The 10,040-nt window shown below is 38.8% G+C and overlaps 1 long non-coding RNA gene across 1 annotated transcript; it reads left to right on the top strand.

Annotated features, from left to right (window-relative positions):
• Positions 1-649: 649 nt before the first annotated feature.
• LOC140997883 (uncharacterized) lies at positions 650-3,405 on the top strand. The gene is made up of 2 exons (XR_012179407.1): positions 650-781; positions 1,438-3,405. It is a non-coding gene; the product is annotated as an uncharacterized lncRNA (long non-coding RNA).
• The last annotated feature ends 6,635 nt before the right edge of the window (positions 3,406-10,040 follow it).

A 10,040-nucleotide genomic window follows, 5' to 3' on the forward strand; every position in this document is an offset into this window, starting at 1 on the left:
TTCAAATTGCTTCTTTTGTCCAACCAACAGTGCAAAAACCAACAAAAAAGACTCATTATTCTTTTACTAAAAAAGCAGCAAATCCTCATATTTAAGAAGCAGGAACCAGAAAATGATTCAGGTCTTTGCTAGATTTTTAGCCAATACAGAAAACTGATAATAACCTGCCTCTCTTGGCCAATACCAAGAAGATAACAGATAAGTTCCCTCTCTGTAGTATATGTGAACCTGACATAATATTTTTTTGTGTTTATTGGCAGATCACAAACCAACTTTTAAGGTGCATACCACCACCTTCTGTCTCAGAGTGTGTAGATGTGCAGCATCCTCCTTTAATTCAGCTCTCACTTTGTGAACTCAGCACACAGGACTATAAAGCTCAGACTTTAAAGGTCATTCAGCTGCGGGGTTGAGTCTTTTTAACATTTCACAAACAGTAACTGTGTCATCCACTCACCACCAACAGGTGCGCCACATGGCTCCCTCGGGTGGTAGGTGAAGAGAGGCGTCTTCAGAGTTGCCCTACAAAAAATTTGCAGGGCAAAATCACAAAAGCCATTCGATCAAAAAAAACAACAAACACATATGCACAAGCCATTTAAGTCTACAACTGTTAACAGTTATGTTCTTTTTGTAAAATGCTTTTCAGATAAAGGGTCAAGCACAGTCGGAGTTGTAATTGGAATCATTGGAGCTATTATTGGAGTTGGTGGAATTATTTTTGGTGTAAAATCTCGGAGGTCTTGAGGTTCAAACGCTGCTACAAACGGCACTAATCATGGTAAGTTTAAATAAAGTATTAACATGTCCATAATGTCCAGAAAACAACAACAAACAATGACCTTCTTGTGTCCAGATTCTTGTTGTTTACCTCTAATACACGATCCAGGACCTCATTTATCTATGAGTCCTCAAGCACAGTTGTAAATACATTATCAAGACTGTCTATTACATTCATGAAGCTCTGAACATCATTTACTTTAATATTTTTCCCTTCGAGTGTGTGTGATATTAGAAAGCAGTGGACTTGAATTTGACCTTTAAAACCAATTTATTATCTAAACAAATGAACGTTTTTGTCATCATAACATCCGTATTTCTGCAAAACTGATGGTTGCCTTCAGTAATCTTTTATTTCACTCATGATTGTTGTCTTGTTGATTTTGGGGATTGTTTGTAATATTTAATGTACAGTGTTTCTGTCACAGAGCTGTGTGTGGAGCAGAGAGGAGAGGAGGATGTTATAATCTTGACCTCTGTTTAATTAAAACAATGGATTTTAGTCATCTGGTTTGTGACCAAATTTCTAAATAGCAGAACATGATTCTGTCTTTTTTATACAGATTAGCTCTCCAGTCATCACCAAACAACCATTGTGTTGGACAGCTCTAAATACTGCAGATTTTGATTCATGTTCATTTGTTTTCTCTCCTGCAGCCGCAACAGAAGACAAACATGACCACACTGCAGGAACCGAGTCTCAGCTTCTGGCGTAGACTTCTTAAAAGAGCCACTTCAAAGATAAGACCTTGTTACAGGTTTACAGTTAGCACTGGGCTTTGGTTTTGGTAGATGTGATCAGAGAAAGACAAAAAATCAAGTTTCAGTGTTGGCAGACGGGCGTGTAGAGGATTCTGCTGTTGTGTCACAGACCAGAGGTTTCCTCCTCTGATCACCACGACCACAATCTGTCCCCGATCCAAACCAAGTGCTTTATACTTCCATTGCAATCATTATTCTTCTAATAATATACAATATAGTCAGTCAGCTGACAGGATGAAGTCCTCAAAGACAAACAAGATGTAACTCTCTCTGTATTTAAAGTCCATCTGTGAAACTTCTTTATGTCAGAGTTGTGACAGGAGTGCTGTCAGTACATCGCTCCCCTTCTTCTTATTACTTTCCTGGAGGTCTGTGACTCAGGAGGTAGAGCAGGTCGTCCACTGATCACAGGGTCGGTGGTTCGATCCTCGTCTTCTCATGTCAGCCTGTCAAAGTGCCCTTGAGCAACACACTGAGCATTTTAAACTCCTGATGGTCAGGTCACCCTCCATGACAGCTCCCTGTCACCAGTGTGTGACTGTGAATGAGAAGCAGATGTTAAAATAACTGCATGAATACTTTACATTTATCTTTTCTGCGTCCAGCTCTCAGGACCTTTATATCAGAGACAATATAAAACACTCCAGTGAAACAGGGTGCAGACAGTTTGTCTGACATTAACATGCATTAATCATTCCTGTACTTCTAACTTTAACTTTACATTTACCAAACCGCATCTGTCACGTACAATCATTTTAAAATGTTGGTATTAAATGTTTAAAACAGTCATTCCTGAACATAGTCCAGGGTTTTGTTGTTTTAATCAGGATCGTCTTATTGCTGATGTGAGAGGAGTCACTGAGCTCGTTTCTATTATTTTCTAAATGTATCTTTATCTTGTCACGGACGGTGATAATTGATAAATGTTGCTGTAAATCCGACCAACTGGTCTGTTATAATGTACGTGCTCGGCTTCTGGAGACTTGGATCACAGCAGACGAGCTGTATGAAGACATTTTATGTTTCTGTGGTTGTTTTAAATCAAGTCTCCAGCTGCTTCAGGTGTTTAGCAGAATGCTGCGATGCTGTTTTACTGCGAAGCTCCAGAAATGTTTTGTGGACTACGAGACTTCACCTGACTTTATATCAGCATCTGATAGAAGTGAGGTTTAAGAAATAATTTAGAAGATTATAGTGATTTATTTTTAAGGAGTTTGGACCAAAAAGCCTCGATAGTCAACCAATCAATCAGACTTGACTTTGTCCTTATAGTGATGAAACATTATTAACAAAATCTTAAATTCTGAGACTGAAGATGGACTGTTTGTCTTCTGTAATGATAATTTAAAGTCCAGGCAGCAGGTTAAAAAGTTATAATACCCGTGAGCAGGTCATCTGTTAATCCTCGGCTCTCATGTCCACATGTCAACCCCGAACAGTTTCTGTATGAGTGTGTGAACGGATGAATGAAGAACCAAAGTGCTGAATAAATAATGTCTTTTTACCAAATGTTATCATTCTGCTTGTAACGTCCTTACTGAGCTCCACACGGGCGTAAAAACAACATAAAGTACGGCTGCTGTTAACGCTGTCAAAGAATGTGAACACTCTGTTGCTGCAATAAAATATAATGTGACTTAATTTTTTTATTTTATTTTTATATTTGCGTTGGCATGTTGCTTCGTTTCAGTTCTGCAGGTGCAAAGAGAGTCAGGTATATAAACTGAACTGTGTCCTGCTGTTGACTGAATGTATATTACTGTTGTTTACTGACGATGATGATGATGATGATGCACATGTCTGGTCTCAGGCAGCGCTTCATTATTTCTGTACAAATGTTTGAATAAAACAGGAGAAATGTCAGACTGTGTTGTGACTGTTGACTTCAGTCCGTCAGCATGTTTCTCTGCTCTTCAGCTGTTTGATGACTGAATCTACAACTTTGATTTTCATGATATTAAAGTTGTTTCATAACATTTTACGCCTGATAAGCAGGATGACTGTTGGGACAGAGTATACAAAGTAAAAATATATTTAAACAATATCAAGTCAAGTCATTTAATTTGCAGTGCTGCTCAGCACGGGAGGCTTCAGGAGGCTGCATCTTCGTTTTGAGGATCATAATATAGAACAAGGGAAAATCCTTTTTATACTAATGTAAAAGATAAAGCAGACTTTGTTGTCATCCTCTCCATGAACAGTGCAGTGACCAAACAGAGTGTAAGTACAAAAACTAAATCAAAACAAAGATTACATGTGTCAGAGGTTTTTCATCACATGCATCATATTCAGAGGTGTTTCTAATAATCTGTCCAGTAAAACACGTCTTTGACTGCGACCTCACGTCAAAAACACACAACTGAATTTCCACATTTCTGATACTGTCAACAGAAACAATGTTATGAACTTCATGAAGTGGAAATAAGTTTGTCAGGCTTTTACTTAAGTGACCGCATTTAAATAAAAACCAGAGAAAGTTAAGTTTCATTTCTTCTCACGTCTGCCAGCAAGAGATAAGAAAAGATAAAATAATTCAGCTTGATGAAGAAAATATTCTCATCCTAAATCATAATTATGAGATTAAAAAAATGAGTTTAAAATTGTTTTAATCCCATAATTATGATTTACCAGAGGAATATATATTAATCATCATCATGTTTTCCTTTTCCCCTTGTTTATTTGTACAATAATCCAATATCTGAAACAAATGAGCTGTTACTTCTGTTTCTGAGCTCTGTTCTCATGAAATGTGATTATTTCTACTTCAGCCACCTGATTTCACAACGTTAGCTGCTGATGTTCCTGATGAAGCTGTGGCATGTCAGGACCTGCAACAAAGACAAGTCTCAGCTGGTGACAAAGTTTCGTTTCTGCTGAAAAGGTGAATGTTTGAGGAGCTGCAGTTTGTTTTTTTATATTTACTTTTATACTTTTTTTTATAAAGTGTTTCTCACTTTAACAAACAAACTGCAGATTTCAAGAGTTACAGGTGTGTAGAGGATGTTCCTGAAAACTTTCTGTCTCAAGTGTTTGTTTCTGTTTCTCAGCCTGAAGCAGAAACAGGTTGTGATGAACCAGTCAGGGTGTTGAGGAGTGTGTGAAGCTCCGTCATATAGAGACACCATCAGTGTGGTGAAGTCCTCAGAGGACATCACAACTATGGAGCTTCTTCCTCTCGTGTGTCTCTGTCTGCTGAGCTGCTCTGGAGAAACGTCTGCTGCTGGAGACGGTAAGAAAACTGATCATCACTCACTGATAGTTTTAACTTTATTTCATATATATTTACATTTACATTTAGGGCATTTGGCAGACGCTTTTGTCCAAAGTGACTTACAAATAAGTACATTTGTCAAAAGAAAGAAAACACAACATGTCACCGTTGATAAAGTAGAAAAGATAGAAACAATATTTAAGCCTCTTCTGAGCAAAGTAGCTGCTATTTAACAAGGATACCTTTCATAAGTGCTACGATGTAAGTGCTAGAGTTAGGAACATACAAGTGCATATGATGATTTTTATTTATTTGTTTATTTGTTTATTTGGGGGGGGGGAGTCATGTCATGCTATGCGGGGTCGAGGTGAAGTCTGAACAAGTGAGTCTTGTCGTCGAAAGCTTGAGAGTGACTCTGTCCTGACATTGACATCCTGACAATTTCATCTGAACAGCGGAACAATGTGGAAACATGCTGGATGTAATGTGTGTGTGTGTGTGTGTGTGTGTGTGTGTGTGTGTGTGTGTGTGTGTGTGTGTGTGTTCCTGTGAAATGAAACCTAATGGTAGCAGCCACACCTCTCAGTTTTTCATGATGATTAAAGGAGCGCTCCGTAGTTTTGATGAAGAAATGTTAATGAGAAGAGAAAGATCTTCATTTTTCTGTCTAAACAAACTAAATAATCAAACTCTCTTTGTTTTCATGACTGAATAAACAAACTGACCTTAAAGGACAACACAGTTTATACTGTTTTACTTTGTTTATATGTGGCGGACCCTGCCACCTTTCTAGCTTCAAACAGTGTTCCCACTCCTGCCAGTTACTAAAAAAAAAGATGATGAAAAATAAGTTTCATGTTAAGTTGGATGGTCGTCACCCCAAAGTGTCGTCCAGTTGGAAGATGTCACATAAACTTTTCTTACAAAAAGGACCTTTAGTATCTGTGCTGGAACACATCTGTCTTCCTGAGCATGTTAGCATTTAGCTCAAAGCAGTTAGCTTCTAAGTACAGCCTCTCAGAGCTGCTAGCGTGGCTGCAGAGTACAGCATTTAATTTATCACACCATGTTGTAGCTCTTCAACAGTGACTGGTTCAGACGTCCCTTCTCTGTTCAGACTGAACATTATTTTATCTTCGTTTCTCGGATGCTTATCGATGTTAATACTGCAGCTTACACTCAGGTAGTGGCTCTTTACTGACGTCATGTCCTGCTGAAAGGTGGTGAGGCCGGACTGATTAACTCTCGTACTGATGACCACCTTCACTTAAAGGTGTAACACGTAAGATGTGGGCACCTGTCGAAGGCAGCTCCAATAGGAAATCACTAGAGTACTTGCTAACTGCTGCTCACTTTGGTCTTTGCTGTAGATATCTTCGGCTGTAGCGACTAGCTGCTGATGGCTTATTTGCTTAGTTAGCCATACAGCTTAGTGGCCCCATTAGCTGACAGTTTGCCTGGACCGCGGGCAGCTGGGCTCAGCAATCTCTGAGACCGACCGAGGTCAGTTTGAAGACCGAGGAGACGATACAGAGGTGATTTACAGCGACTCTGACCAGGACTTTGACTCTAGAGACGAGTTTCACGACCAGTTAAAAGTTCCTCGTGGTGCTTTTAAAAAGCTCTTGTTAATATGTTCACAGGTGCACCTCCAAAACCAAACGTCAAAATACTTGATCAAAAAGAAGACAAGATGCTGCTGCAGTGTGAGGTTCAAGGTACTTTCCCAAAGCCTACAGTAGTGTGGCAGACCCTGAGTGGAGACATCCTCCCTGTTAAGACCACAGAGGTCACAGAAGGAGAAGGCAGCTACTCCATCGTCCTTGAAACTACTGTGAGCAAGAGCGGCCTCTACCACTGTGTAGCCAGACTGGAAGAAACTGGTGAACTGTCTGTTTCTGGGATCCTTGCATTTATAAGTAGTGAGTCTCTGTTTTTGTGATTTTCACGTGTGTTGTTTTCATATTAACTGTTCTCTGTGTTAACTCTGTGTTCAGTCTGCTGTACATGAGTGTTACATTCGCTTTTTCTGCATTTTGTTTCAGGTAACAAGCTGGAAACACAACACAAAGCCCTTGTAATTATACCTATAGTTGTTGGAGTAATTTTGGCAGTTACAGTGCTCATAGTGCTCGTTTATATCTACATCAAAAGAAGAAACGAAGGTAAGTTTGAATATTTTTAATCAATATATCCATAATGTGCCGGCATCAATATAAAAGATACTGTGACTGTCATTTCCAGAGTCTACGACAGTGTTTGTCTTTGGTGTTTAGATTTATAGAAAATTCACTGACAATATATTTATATAAGAAGCTTCTGGGTCTAATAATGAATAAATAAAATGTAAATAAAGATGTGAATGTTGATTATGTTCCTGTAAAGAGAGCTCTGCAGTGGGCCTCAATTCCTCCTTTTCACCGAGTCGTTGATGAAAGTTTGTCGTTATCGCTAAATCTGTTTTTGTCAAACAAACAGGACGCACTCAGTCATGTTAGAGACCAAAACCCTTCATGATGACTGATGACTCAACACGAAATCTCTGTAACTTTGCCCTGCTGCACTTTATTAGCATCAGTCCTGTCAGAGGGATCGTTCAGATGTTGTGCTGTGGTTTTCTAAATGTTTTGAGCTGTGACTCTACAAATGCTGAAAGTTGTCAGGCAGAACTCAGATATTTTATTTATGCTGTGTTCCAGCTTCATTTTACTCCGACCCAGTGAGATCTGCACTGGTGCTTACAGCTCTGCACAAATCTCACAAGTGTTACCTTTATTTTGGTACCAAGACTTTTTCTTGAGACCTTGTACCTGCAGAAGCCCCGTTCACGCTGCTTTTCTAGGCAGGAATGAATGAATGAATGAATGAAAGTTACAGAGGTGTAGAGTGGGGACAGTTTCCTTCAGCCTCTGATTGGCCAGCGGAGGTGGTAACAGAGCCGCAACAGAGGCGAGAGGGCGTCTGTGTGAATGGAGAAGCCGGCAGAAGTGTGTCGGTATGATGCCGTTCAGTCTGACAACTAAACAGATCCTTCACTCATCAAATAAGAGAGAAATGACCCAGACTTCAACCCACAAAGCGACGTTACAAGACCAAACAATAGTAATGCAGTAGCAGGTCGTGTCTTCAGAATCTTATACGAGGAAAAAAATCAGTGTAAATGTTTAGATTGGAAACACGTTGAAAGAAAACACAGATTCTCATCATTATTTTGTGTTATTTGCTGCAGGTTCAACTCCGGAGCCAACAATGGCCCTGTGACAATAAGGAAACCAACAACAGCCCACGACGAAACAACGCCACATCTTCAACGCCACTCTGCAAAACTGAAATGAAGCTGATAGCGGGTCGTTGACCTGCATTAGAAGAGGAGAGGGGAGGTTAATCCTGTGCATCGCTGCAGAGATACTGTGACATTACTGTTTCCTTTATTGTGATGTTTTACACAAAGATCCTGTTTGAATAGCGGTTAAAGAATAAAATAATGGAAAGGTGATAAGTAGAAAAACAGACACCATGTGTCACAAAGTTAACATCTCTAATATACAAACTACTTTTCACCTGTTTCACAATCAAATTTACTGTCAGGGAGGTTTTCACATACAAGAAACTTAGCTTTGTGTTTTGGTGCATAATGTTTCAGCGTAGTAAGACAAAGTGCTGCAAGTTAAAAATCCTTAAATAGAAATTTACATTAAAAGATGTAAATCCTTTTGACCAAACAGCAGCTAAAGGTAATGAGATCGCACGTCACAGTCCGAACTAAACATTAAGGCCTAAATCATTCCTTTGACAGATCACGTTTGTTTTAGGCTTTTTTGTTTTTAATAATAACAATAATAATAATAATAATAATAATAGCTTGGATTTATAATGCACCTTTCAGGAGACCCAAGGACGCTTCACACAGTAGGTATGTATGTATGTGAAGCTGTGACCCTGACGTGTTAACAGATCTTGTTTTTGTGTGTAATCTGAACTGTTGGTGCGACTCGTTGAACAGTGTTCCTGTTACAGACGTGTGTTTACAGCAGAGTGTGTCGGGACAATGTGATGATATATTGTTACATTCAGACAAAACTACCAGACTTCATCTGAAGCGCGCCATGATGCTGTTACAAGTTTAAAAATAACTGATACATTTTTTTTTATACATTTTTATATTGTGTGCTATTAGAATTGTTTTCTCGTGAGACAATGCTTCTTATGTATTTTTAAAGAATAGTTTATGTTTTAGGAAATTTAGAAATGAGAAGATTGACATCACTCTCATGTCTGTGTGTTTAATATGAGACCAGGAGACAGTTAGCTTAGCTTAGCTTAGCATAAACACTGGAAAAAACATGGAAACGGCTCGCCTGGCTCCATCTGGAGGTCTGGTCATCGCTGCACGAGAGACTAAAAGGCAGCTGAGTTTTGCCAACGCTGATTTTTTTTTTTAAACCTCTGGACAGCAGCAAGATAGTCCGTCCACAGAGCACCCCATAATGTTGTCGTACACTTTGTGTTTTTTACAGTGGACAGCGCCAGGCTAGCCGCTTCCCCCTGTTTCCAGTCTTTATGCTAAGCTAACCAGCTGAGGGCTGTAGCCTCATCTGTAAGGGGCAGATGTGAGCGTGGTATCAATCTGCTCATTTAACTCTCAACAGGAGACTTTTATAAAATGTCAAACTTTTCTTTCATGATGACCAGATAAAGTCTGAAGAGTTGTGAAATGGTTACACAAGTGTGACTTGTGTTCATGTTACAAAACATTAACACTGTTTTTACTGTCTGCTCTGTGTTCTGTGTTCAGTTTGCATGAAGTGAATAAAAGTGATTTGACCCTGTTGGTCCGTTTCTAAGACGAGGCTCCTACGAGTCCTTGAAATGCTTTAAAGTTTGAGAATTTAAGGAAAATATCAAGGCATTGAAAGTTTTTGAAAATAGACACAGGTTATTGAAAGTGCTGGAATTAATATATTTAATAGAAATTAAAGTTATTTTGATATTTTTTGAAAGGTGCAATATGTGACAATTTTAGTTTTAATCATTCAAAAATCATCAAAATGTGGAGAAATAACAGGTTTGATTTTAAGACGTTTAGAGTGTATACAGGACCGCTAGCTGCACAGCTAACTGTGCTAAATAGCTAATTTGTTAGAGTACATATATATATTTGAGTATACATTTTACAGGTGGCTGATTATTACACATTGAACCTTTTACATACTTAAAGGGACAGTCCACCGCAAAATTCAGTCAGTATGTATGTATATATATATATATATATATATATATATATATA

The sequence above is a fragment of the Pagrus major genome, chromosome 6 (genome assembly GCF_040436345.1).
Source record: "Pagrus major chromosome 6, Pma_NU_1.0".
NCBI classification, from domain to species: Eukaryota; Metazoa; Chordata; class Actinopteri; order Spariformes; family Sparidae; genus Pagrus; species Pagrus major.